General features: G+C 49.5%; 1 long non-coding RNA gene across 1 annotated transcript; it reads right to left on the reverse strand.

The window, feature by feature from the left end:
- Positions 1-5557: 5557 nt before the first annotated feature.
- LOC128309634 (uncharacterized) lies at positions 5558-8437 on the reverse strand. Its single transcript, XR_008288861.1, has 3 exons — positions 8392-8437; positions 5763-6061; positions 5558-5689 (listed from the first exon to the last, which is right to left on the reverse strand). It is a non-coding gene; the product is annotated as an uncharacterized LOC128309634 (long non-coding RNA).
- Positions 8438-10493: the final 2056 nt, after the last annotated feature.

The following is a 10493-nucleotide window of genomic DNA, read 5'->3' on the forward strand; positions in this document are numbered from 1 at the left end:
GGAAAAAGCATCCTCCTGCGTTGGATGCTCTGCTGGTATCAAAGCTTAACAAATTTGTCAGTTTTGGCGAGTTCTCTGTCTCGATCAACACGGAAAAAGCATCCCCTGCGTTGGATGCTCTCCTGGTATCAGAGCTTGACAAACTGGTCATTTTTGGTGAGTTCTCTGTCTCGGTCAACACGGATATAGCATCCTCCTGCGTTGGATGCTCTCCTGGTATCAGAGCTTGACAAACTGGTCATTTTTGGTGAGTTCTTTGTCTCGATCAACGCGGAAAAAGCATCCTCCTGCGTTTGATGTTCACCTTGTATAAAAGCTTGACAAACTGGTCATTTTTGGTGAGTTCTCTGTCTCGATCGACACGGAAAAAGCATCCTCTTGCGTTGGATGCTCTCCTGGTATCAAAACTTGACAAACTGGTCATTTTTGGTGAGTTCTCTGTCCCGATCAACACGGAAAAAGCATCCTCCTGCGTTGGATGCTCTCCTGGTATCAGCGCTTGACAAACTGGTCATTTTTGCTGAGTTCTCTGTCTCGGTCAACGCGGAAAAAGCATCCTCCTGCGTTGGATGCTCTCCTGGTATCAGAGCTTGACAATCTGGTCATTTTTGGTGAGTTCTCTGTCTCAATCAACACGGAAAAAGCATCCTTCTGCGTTGGATGCTTTCCTGGTATCAGAGCTTGACAAACTGGTCATTTTTGGTGAGTTCTCTGTCTCGATCAACACGGAAAAAGCATCCTCCTGCGTTGGATGCTCTCCTGGTATCAGAGCTTGACAAACTGGTCATTTTTGGTGAGTTCTCTGTCTCGGTCAACGCGGAAAAAGCATCCTCCTGCGTTGGATGCTCTGCTGGTATCAAAGCTTGACAAATTGGTCAGTTTTGGCGAGTTCTCTGTCTCGATCAACGCGGAAAAAGCATCCCCCTGCGTTGGATGCTCTCCTGGTATCAGAGCTTGACAAACTGGTCATTTTTGGTGAGTTCTCTGTCTCGATCAACGCGGAAAAAGCATCCTCCTGCGTTGGATGCTCTCCTGGTATCAGAGCTTGACAAACTGGTCATTTTTGGTGAGTTCTTTGTCTCGATCAACGCGGAAAAAGCATCCTCCTGCGTTGGATGCTCTGCTGGTATCAAAGCTTGACAAACTGGTCATTTTTGGTGAGTTCTCTGTCTCGATCAACACGGAAAAAGCATCCTCCTGCGTTGGATGCTCTGCTGGTATCAAAGCTTAACAAATTTGTCAGTTTTGGCGAGTTCTCTGTCTCGATCAACACGGAAAAAGCATCCCCCTGCGTTGGATGCTTTCCTGGTATCAGAGCTTGACAAACTGGTCATTTTTGGTGAGTTCTCTGTCTCGATCGACACGGAAAAAGCATCCTCTTGCGTTGGATGCTCTCCTGGTATTAAAACTTGACAAACTGGTCATTTTTGGTGAGTTCTCTGTCCCGATCAACACGGAAAAAGCATCCTCCTGCGTTGGATGCTCTCCTGGTATCAGCGCTTGACAAACTGGTCATTTTTGGTGAGTTCTCTGTCTCGGTCAACGCGGAAAAAGCATCCTCCTGCGTTGGATGCTCTCCTGGTATCAGAGCTTGACAATCTGGTCATTTTTGGTGAGTTCTCTGTCTCGATTGACACGGAAAAAGCATCCTCCTGCGTTGGATGCTCTCCTGGTATCAGAGCTTGACAAACTGATCATTTTTGGCGAGTTTTCTGTCTCGGTCAACACGGATATAGCATCCTCCTACGTTGGATGCTCTCCTGGTATCAGAGCTTGACAATCTGGTCATTTTTGGTGAGTTCTCTGTCTCGATCAACGCGGAAAAAGCATCCTCCTGCGTTGGATGCTCTCCTGGTATCAGAGCTTGACAAACTGGTCATTTTTGGTGAGTTCTCTGTCTCAATCAACGCGGAAAAAGCATCCTCCTGCGTTGGATGCTCTCCTGGTATCAGAGCTTGACAATCTTATCATTTTTGGTGAGTTCTCTGTCTCGATTGACACGGAAAAAGCATCCTCCTGCGTTGGATGCTCTCCTGGTATCAGAGCTTGACAAACTGATCATTTTTGGCGAGTTCTCTGTCTCGGTCAACACGGAAAAAGCATCCTCCTGCGTTGGATGCTCTCCTGGTATCAGAGCTTGACAAACTGGTCATTTTTGGTGAGTTCTCTGTCTCGATCGACACGAAAAAAGCATCCTCCTGCGTTGGAGGCTCTCCTGGTATCAGAGCTTGACAAACTGGTCATTTTTGGTGAGTTCTCTGTCTCGATCGACACGGTAAAAGCATCCTCCTGCGTTCGATGCTCTCCTGGTATCAGAGCTTGACTAACTGGTCATTTTTGGCGAGTTCTCTGTCTCGATCAACACGGAAAAAGCATCCCCCTGCGTTGGATGCTCTCCTGGTATCAGAGCTTGACAAACTGGTCATTTTTGGTGAGTTCTCTGTCTTGATCAACACGGAAAAAGCATCCTCCTGCGTTGGATGCTCTACTGATATCAGTGCTTGACAAATTGGTCATTTTTGGTGAGTTCTCTGTCTCGGTCAATACGGAAAAGCATCCTCCTGCGCTGGCTGCTCTCCTGGTATCAAAGCTTGACAAACTGGTCATTTTTGGTGAGTTCTCTGTCTCGATCAACACGGAAAAAGCATCCTCCTGCGTTAGATGCTCTCCTGGTATCAGAGCTTGACAAATTGGTCATTTTTGGTGAGTTCTCTGTCTCGATCAACACGGAAAAAGCATCCTCCTGCGTTGGAGGCTCTCCTGGTGTTGTAAACAAACAGTATTTACACCGACCGCCGCTGTCACTGCGATTTCTAATGTCGACATCGTTGTGTAGATCTTGGCATTCGATCAGAACGATTAGATCCGTGGTGAGTTTAGGTTTGCGAGAAAAGGTGTAAAAAGGGCAGGATTGTAAGCAACGAGCTCTTTTCGTAGAAAACCGGCAGTGAATAAAGACACTAATTTTTTGGTTCGCAATAGCGTCCCTAAGAAACCCTTGAAAAAGCCGCGTTTTTCTACATTCCAAAAAATTAGTCAAACTAGTGACTAGTCGCAACGTATTTGCTTCGAAATACTAAATTTGCACGCGCTTCTACAAGTTCCGCCAAAAGGTGTAAGTATTATCCACAGGGGATAATCGCGATCGGAAGTATAGTTTCGGGAGTGCAATTGTGATCAGTGCGCGCGTGTGTAAAGGGTGTATCGCGAGATGGAACACGACGATCTGATGGTGCAGCACGAGCATACGACGAGCCAGCGAGAGGGCCACGAAACACCATCGAGGGACCGGCCGGTAGAGCACGGCAACGTTAGCGCCATCGTGAATACGACGCCATCGTGTTCGGCTCAAGTGCCCGTGCCCGTCGAAGGATCGCCCCAGAGCGAAGGGAAGCTAAGCCACCGAGGCGAGCAAACTATGCAAACTCCGTGGGGATATTTTCCGGTAAGACACACGAATGTCGACACGTCGAACGTGACACCGCAGATAGCCCGGCCGCTCCCTAACCAGAAAGCGACAACCGCACAAAATGATCATACACAACCGGACTTCGACGGACGCGTCAATGATGGCGCGTCGAACTCAGCGATGGCGAACACTCATCGGTCAGTGACCCCGGGTTGGTTAATGACCTCCGAGCAGGAACTACGAAAGAAGCAGCTCGAGCTTGATCGATTAAAAATTGAAGTGCAACAACGTTTAGTGGAACTCCGAGAGCGCGAGCTTGAGTTATTACAAATAAATCGAGTAGATGTGTGCGAACCGCGTACCGAATTGGAAAAGGCGAGTGCATGGCTGCTGAACAGAGAAAATGGTGTCTCTGCTGACGCTGCGGTAAGGTCCATCGGAACCATCGAAACGGCCCAACGCTCACGATGTGCAGACAACCCGACCACGGTCGCGAGAAATCCAGCAACGTTATACGAGCCAACTACGCCATGTGACCCGGATTTTCAGGAGTGGCAACGCGCGCGTGATGAACTTCTGTCACGAGATCCTCGCAATAGGCACAAGACGACGAACGGAAGCGGTAACAACTTTGGTCACAGCACTTTGGCACAACCATTCGGACACGATTATGAACACGGCACATCGACACAAACACATGCTCAATTATACGGACACAGCACCTGTTCACAAACCCGCGTACAAGATCACGGATACAACACATTCGCACAGCCTCGCGGACCCGTTCACCAGACTGGCACATTTGCACCTACACACACGATCGCACCTGGAACTCACCCGTACAACCCATTGACTGATGGACATGCAGGAACATTCGGATATTCCGGATACACATTTTTAAGCCAATCACAAATTGCTGCACGAAAGGCCAGCGGAAGAGAGTTGCCTACCTTTTCAGGATCGGCAGAACAGTGGCCACTCTTTATTGCTAGCTACGAGCACTCGACAGCAGTCTGCGGATATTCCGACGATGAAAATCTGATGAGGTTGCAGAAGGCGCTGAAAGGAGCTGCGTTGGAAGCGGTAAGCTCGTTGCTGTTGCTGCCATCGGGATTAAAGGAAGCTATAGCCACACTCAAGCTGCGCTTCGGTAGACCTGATGTGATTGTGGACGCGTTGATACAGAAAGTGAGGAGCATGCCTGCACCAAGAGCTGATAGACTGGAGACCTTGGCCGACTTTGGATTCGCGGTACGAAACATGTGTGCGACCATCAGGGCGTCTGGGCTGCCCGAATACACATGCAACGTAGTCCTGATGAAGGAGCTGGTTTCGAAACTGCCGTCGACGACTTGCATCGAGTGGGCGAGGTATCAGCAGCGCTTACCTAGCGTAACTTTGACGGAGTTTGGAAGGTGGATCAGCGATCTAGCAGAGGCTCTCAGTAGAGTGGTTCCCGTAAGACCTGACGGACCGTCAGACACAGATCGCCGACGCGGTGGTAAACCGTCACGACCAGAGCAGCGTCATCCGACGACTACGCACGTGAACATGCACGCTACAGCCTCGAGCGGTAAGTACACTCTTTCTACTCCTAAATGTTCCGCATGCCAGGGAGAGTGTGCCGCACTAGTCGATTGCCAACGTTTCCTCAAGATGACGGTAGCTGCAAGAAAGGATCACATAAAGGAATGTAAGTTGTGCCGAAAATGTTTAAAATCGCATAAGGGATGGTGCCACCTTAAAACGCATTGTGCTGTGAACGGATGCGAGGCGATGCATCATAAGCTGCTTCACGGGGCCTTGAGTACTGGTAACGCGGCGGAGAAACACTGTTTAACGCACTCCGGCTCAAACGATCGGACCCTGTTCCGTTATGTGCCGGTAATAGTACGTGGTAAAGATGGTAAAGTGGTTCACACTTTCGCGTTTCTCGACGAAGGATCATCGTCAACCTTCATGGACCACAGTCTGATGGAAGAGTTGGGTTTGAGTGGTACGTCCCGGCCGTTGTGTCTAAAGTGGACAGGAGATACAACCAGAGATGAAAAGGCCTCTGTTCAGTTAGCGGTGCAGATCTCTGGTGCGTACAAAGGAGCCTCCGTACACGACCTGGCTAAGGTACACACCGTTACCAATCTAGCGTTACCCTCACAATCGATTGATGTGCAACAATTGGAAGCAGCGTACCCACACCTGAAAGGTTTGCCGTTAGCCTCTTACACACATGCTGTACCTCGACTTCTAATTGGCGTCGACAACTGTAGATTAAGCAAATCCCTAAAATGTACAGAAGGAAGGATTAATGAACCGATTGCATCAAAAACGCGCTTGGGCTGGATGATATACGGACCTTGTCCAATCGCAACCGCTAACGCGTCTGGAGGATACAGAAGTTTTCACGTTTGCAGTTGCGAGGCAAGCAACGACTATCTGCTGACGGTGGAGGTCAAGGCATTCTTCTCCCTGGATACGCTCGGTATCACTAAATCTCCGCATCCACTCAAATCCAAGGACGATGAACGAGCGCTGGCGATACTTACCAAGGAAACGAAGCTGCAGGGTGACAGGTTCGAAACAGGACTACTATGGAAATACGACGACATCCGCCTGCCGTGTAATAAAGCTGCAGCCTTGAAACGCCACGTAACCCTAAAGAAGAAGATGCAAAAAGATCTGGAATTAGCAGCAGCAATTAATGACAAAATGAGAGACTACCTGGAGAAAGGGTACATTCGACGTTTATCAGCAAGCGAAGTAGAAGACAAGCAGCCCAACGACTGGTTTTTACCCATTTTCCCGGTAACCAACCCAAATAAGCCGGGGAAAATCCGCATGGTTTTCGACGCAGCAGCGAAGGTGAGTGGAGTAAGCCTGAATTCTTTCCTTCTAGCTGGACCCGATCTGCTCGCCGGGCTCCTTTCTGTGCTCTTCAAATTCAGAGAATTTCACGTGGCGGTCGTCGGAGACATTCGCGAAATGTTTCACCGAGTGATGATGCGTAAGGAAGACCAACGAAGCCAGATGATCTTCTGGGATGGAGACGACCCGAATGGCGATCCAGCTGTGTACGCGGTTACCGTTATGACTTTCGGCGCTGCGTGTTCTCCAAGCAGCGCACAATACGTGAAGAATCGCAATGCGGAGCGTTTCGAGAAGGAGTTCCCGCGGGCTACGAAATGCATCACGGACGAGCATTATGTGGACGACATGCTGGTGAGTGTGGAGACTGAAGAGGAGGCTATTCGTCTGGCGAAAGAAGTACGGTACGTGCACGCAAGCGGAGGGTTCGAGATAAGGAATTGGATATCCAATTCGTTATCGGTAGTGAAACACCTTCAAACGCAGGCAGAGCAACAAAAAGGCATCAACATCGGTTATGATTTGGCGACGGAAAAGGTTCTCGGTATGTGGTGGGACACGAGCTCTGACACTTTCACCTTTCGTCTTTCTGGACATTTTCACGAGAAATTACAGGCTGGCACAACCACTATCACGAAGCGAAATATACTCCGAATCCTAATGAGCATCTATGATCCTATGGGACTACTTGGGCTGTTCCTGATGTTTTTAAAGATCCTACTCCAAGAGATTTGGCGTTCCGGGAGCGGTTGGGATCAGGAGCTGGACGAGAAATTGGCGGAAAAGTATCTAACATGGCAACGCGTGCTACCCGAGGTTCAAAAGGTGAGAGTCAACAGATGTTATCGCAAACTCACATCGGTCGCAGCTAGGGTAGAGTTGCACGTCTTCTGCGATGCAAGCGAAACCGGAATGGCGGCCGTTGCTTATTTGAGATTCGAGGAAGATGGGATAGTAGAATGTGCTCTCGTTGGGTCGAAAACACGCGTGGCGCCCTTACGGTTCATCTCGATCCCAAGACTGGAACTGCAAGCAGCAGTGATTGGTGCCCGATTAGCCGTTACGATCGTAAACTCACATCGGTTGGATATTTCACGCACGGTGTTTTGGACGGACTCACGGAACGTATTGAGCTGGTTACTATCGGATCATCGGCGTTACAATCAGTTTGTGGCATTTCGGATTGGCGAACTGCTCGAGACAACGAACGTGGAACAGTGGCGCTGGATCGGAACGAAATCGAACGTTGCAGACGACGGGACGAAGTGGACAAGAACACCGGATCTAACACCAACAAGTCGTTGGTTCAACGGGCCGAGTTTCCTATGGGGCCCAGAGTCGAACTGGCCGACGTATAAAGCACCATCTACGAGCACAGAGGAGGAGCTACGTCCCAATGTGCTACACCACAGCATCGTCGATCAGCTAATAGATTTTAACCGCTTTTCCAGATGGAGAAGGCTTCTGCGAACAGTAGGATATGTGGTAAGATTCGTTACTAACGTCCGTCGTGCCATGCGAGGAGACATCGTTTTAGGAGGACCACTAACGCAGGAAGAACTGGCGCAAGCTGAGCGTATCCTGTTTAGCAGAATGCAAGCGGATGTTTACGCACGCGAGATATGCTGCCTGAAGAGTAAGCCCCCCCGGTCGCAGCCATGGAAAAGCGGAGTGGAGAAGAGCAGCCCGATTTACAAACTTTCGCCGGTACTCGACGAACACGGTGTAGTGAGGATGCGAGGACGCCTAGCCGATACCTGGAATGTCAGCGAAACACTGCGCCAACCCATCATCCTTCCCCGGAAGCATCGCGGAACAGATTTGCTGATACTGGACTACCACGAACGCTACAAACACTGCAATCACCGTACCGTTGTTAGTGAGCTGCGCTCCCGGTATTATATACCCCGTGTTTTGGGTGAGTACAATCGGGTTCGTAAATCCTGCCAGCGATGTAAGATAAGTGGTGCCACCCCTGAGCCACCTGCGATGGGAAGCCTTCCCCCTCAACGAGTTGCGGTCGAGCAGCGAGCATTCTCCTTTACAGGAATTGACTATTTTGGACCCCTCCTGGTTGCCGTGGGAAGACGAACGGAAAAAAGATGGGGAGTTATATTTACCTGTCTGACGTCCCGAGCTATGCACCTGGAGATGGCTCATTCGCTGACCACGGCATCCTGTTGGAGATGATCAGCGACAGAGGAACGAATTTCGTCGGTTCGGCACGTGAACTGGAAGAGGCATTTCAAGCTGTTGACGTTGACGCGCTGATGACCGAATTCACCGGCCCGGATATGAAGTGGAGCTTCAACCCACCGGCTGCACCACACTTCGGCGGATGCTGGGAGCGGTTGGTCCGATCGGTAAAGAAGGTTCTAGGTCAGATCAATCTACCACGAAACCCGACGGATGAAGTCCTAATGTCCGCGTTCACCGAAATCGAGCTCATCATTAATTCGAGGCCGCTGACATACGTACCACTGGACGACGAGATGGACACCCCGCTGACGCCAAACCATCTACTGCTTGGAAGCTCCGACGGATCGAAGCCGCCCGCGGTATTTACGGAGGGTGGCGCCGTCGTGAAATCAGCCTGGCGAGCCGCTCAGCACTTTGCCGACTTGTTCTGGAAGAGATGGATAGCCGAATATCTTCCTATGCTGACCCGTCGATCGAAGTGGTTTGAACACGTGCGGCCGCTTCAGGTGGGTGATACAGTAGTAATAGTCGACAACTGTCTACCACGCAACAGTTGGCCAAAAGGTCGTGTGATCGAAGTAGTTAGGGCTGGTGATGGTCAAGTTAGACAGGCAAGTGTTCGAACGTCTAGCGGTATTTATAAACGACCTGCAACGAAACTTGCGTTATTGGATATAGAGAGTAAAATACTTACCGGTGAGGAGAAGATTAGTACGACAACAAACGCTTGCGAATAACGACAGCGACGGGAAATAGAGTGAGACATATAGATTGTTTTTCTCACTGTGGGGGGCAATGTTGTAAACAAACAGTATTTACACCGACCGCCGCTGTCACTGCGATTTCTAATGTCGACATCGTTGTGTAGATCTTGGCATTCGATCAGAACGATTAGATCCGTGGTGAGTTTAGGTTTGCGAGAAAAGGTGTAAAAAGGGCAGGATTGTAAGCAACGAGCTCTTTTCGTAGAAAACCGGCAGTGAATAAAGACACTAATTTTTTGGTTCGCAATAGCGTCCCTAAGAAACCCTTGAAAAGCCACGTTTTTCTACACCTGGTATCAGAGCTTGACAAACTGGTCATTTTTGGTGAGTTCTTTGTCTCGATCGACACGGAAAAAGCATCCTCCTGCGTTGGATGCTCTCCTGGTATCAGAGCTTGACTAACTGGTCATTTTTGGCGAGTTCTTTGTCTCGATCAACACGGAAAAAGCATCCTCCTGCGTTGGATACTCTCCTGGTATCAGAGCTTGACAAACTGGTCATTTTTGGAGAGTTCTCTGTCTCGATCAACACGGAAAAAGCATCCTTCTGCGTTGGATGCTCTCCTGGTATCAGAGCTTGACAAACTGGTCATTTTTGGTGAGTTCTCTGTCTCGATCAACACGGAAAAAGCATCCTCCTGCGTTGGATGCTCTCCTGGTATCAGAGCTTGACAAACTGGTCATTTTTGGTGAGTTCTCTGTCTCGGTCAACGCGGAAACCGCATCCTCCTGCGTTGGATGCTCTGCTAGTATCAAAGCTTGACAAATTGGTCAGTTTTGGCGAGTTCTCTGTCTCGATCAACACGGAAAAAGCATCCTCCTGCGTTGGATGTTCTCCTGGTATCAGAGCTTGACAAACTGGTCATTTTTGGTGAGTTCTCTGTCTCGATCGACACGGAAAAAGCATCCTCCTGCGTTGGATGCTCTCCTGGTATCAGAGCTTGACTAACTGGTCATTTTTGGCGAGTTCTTTGTCTCGATCGACACGGAAAAAACATGCCCCTTCGTTGGATGCTCTCCTGGTATCAAAGCTTGACAAACTGGTCATTTTTGGTGAGTTCTCTGTCTCGATCAACACGGAAAAAGCATCCTCCTGCGTTGGATGCTCTCCTGGTATCAAAGCTTGACAAACTGGTCATTTTTGGTGAGTTCTCTGTCTCGATCAACACGGAAAAAGCATCCTCCTGCGTTGGATGCTCTCCTGGTATCAGAGCTTGACAAACTGGTCATTTTTGGTGAGTTCTCTGTCTCGATCAACGC

This window comes from Anopheles moucheti, chromosome 2 (genome assembly GCF_943734755.1).
Source record: "Anopheles moucheti chromosome 2, idAnoMoucSN_F20_07, whole genome shotgun sequence".
Lineage (NCBI taxonomy): Eukaryota > Metazoa > Arthropoda > Insecta > Diptera > Culicidae > Anopheles > Anopheles moucheti.